Here is a 1,431-nt window from a genome sequence, read left to right on the forward strand (position 1 = left end):
TGTGTGTGTGAGTGTGTGTGAGTGTGTATGTGTGTGTGTGTGAGTGAGAGAGAGAGAGAGAGAGAGAGAGAGAGAGAGAGAGAATACTTGTGTGCGAGTGTGTGTGTGTGTGTGTGTGTGTGTGTGTGTGTGTTTGTGTGTGTGCGTGTGTTTGTGTGAGAGAGTAAGTGAGTGAAAGAGTGAAAGAAGGATAGAGATTGCAAAGGATGTAGAGATAGAGACAGACAAACAGAGACAGAGAGAGTTTATGAGACAAAGAGAGATAGAGGGGGAAAGAGAGAGAACGAGAGAGAAAGAGAGAGAAAGAGAGAGAGAAAGAGAGAATCCCCCTCAATGCCTAACCCTCACCTACCACTGGAGACCAAAGGTAGCCCTCAACTTGGCACCAAGACCACTTAATTGTTTATTCAAGACTCACATCCCCCTCCTTTTCCCACCCCCACGTTGCCAGCCTCTCTGTTGACTCCAGCGTTTACCTCAGTTCCATCAGGCCTACATCCTCCTACCTCATCCGTTTCTTTTTGGACGTGTTCCTGTTTTTTTCCTTCACCTTGGAACTTCAGCTCACGAATCTCGTCTGGTCTCTGACAAGGGGAGATAAGCAGTAATCTGAGTGCGACAACTCGCGGATGAGCTGGGGGTTTTTGTCTTCTGTTTTCTACTTGCTGTTGTTCTGCTCGTTGCACCTTGCTGTTGCTTGCTTTCTGCTGCTGCTGCTGCTGCTGCTGCTGCTACTGCGGATATATTTGCTGTTGTTGTTGCTGCTGCAGCTACTGCTAGTGCTACAGTTATTGCCGCTGCTGCTGCTGCTGCTGTTGCTGTTGCTACTGCTATCAGGCTATCATTGCGGTTGCTGCTACTACTACAACCCCAAACACTATTACCAATTCTGCTACTGCTACTGCTACTGCTACTGCTACTGCTACTATCACAACTGTTGCTGCTACTGCTAGCGCTATTGCTACTACTACTACTACTACTACTACTACTACTACTACTACTACTACTACTACTACTACTACTACTACTACTACTACTACTACTACCACCACCAGTTGCTGCTGCTATTGTTTTCCTCCTTATCGTCGTTGTCGTTACTTTTGATGCTGGTGTAATATGTAGGCATGGTTCTTACTGATAGTGGTCATGGTTTTGAATGGAGATGTTGTCGCCGTCTTCATCATCATATTATATCCACGGGTTGTTTTACCTGTAAACAGAAGTTGTCGTCATTGCAAAAATAATATAAAAAATATGGGAAGACAAAAATTATCCCGAAGTAACTCAGCTTTCCTTATGATTCTAAATCTAAATTCACCCATCTCCTCCTCCTTCCCACTCCCCCCCCCTCCTCACCCCCTCTTTCTCCTCCTCCTTCTCTTCTTCTTCTTCTTCTTCTTCTTCTTCTTCTTCTTCTTCTTCTTCTTCTTC

This window comes from Aplysia californica, unplaced genomic scaffold (assembly GCF_000002075.1).
Source record: "Aplysia californica isolate F4 #8 unplaced genomic scaffold, AplCal3.0 scaffold00073, whole genome shotgun sequence".
NCBI lineage: Eukaryota > Metazoa > Mollusca > Gastropoda > Aplysiida > Aplysiidae > Aplysia > Aplysia californica.